Source organism: Polyodon spathula, chromosome 37 (genome assembly GCF_017654505.1).
Source record: "Polyodon spathula isolate WHYD16114869_AA chromosome 37, ASM1765450v1, whole genome shotgun sequence".
Lineage (NCBI taxonomy): Eukaryota > Metazoa > Chordata > Actinopteri > Acipenseriformes > Polyodontidae > Polyodon > Polyodon spathula.
In genome coordinates this window covers 1,992,544-1,992,956 of record NC_054570.1, presented here as the reverse complement: position 1 = coordinate 1,992,956, position 413 = coordinate 1,992,544, and positions in this window count along the sequence as shown.

The window sequence follows — 413 nt, the reverse complement described above, 5'->3', positions numbered from 1 at the left end:
TGAAAATTCCAGCCTGGAGATGGTGTTAGAACTGGGGGACTGGAACCCAGATTACTGGTTGGAAAACCTGCTACCGTTTTACAGAAATCCGTAAAAAGGCGTTAAAAATAATATTTCGTTATCCTAACAACTTTCTTGCAATTACCTTGTTTTTGTAAAGGTAATATTTGTTTTGTGTTTTATTCAATCTTATGGTCAAACTATAAGAGACTAACTATAGGATACGAACGTTTGGAATAGTGTCCTGGTTTATCAGGTGATTAAACTGCAACTGAAGTAGGTCATGGGTTGCTTTTAGTTGTAGCTTCGAATTGAGCGTTTTTTTAATTATGGATCATTCTATGCTGCATGATATTGGGGGGGGGGGGGGGGGGGGGGGGGGGCATTCTGGATCTTTAGACACTGCCATATCT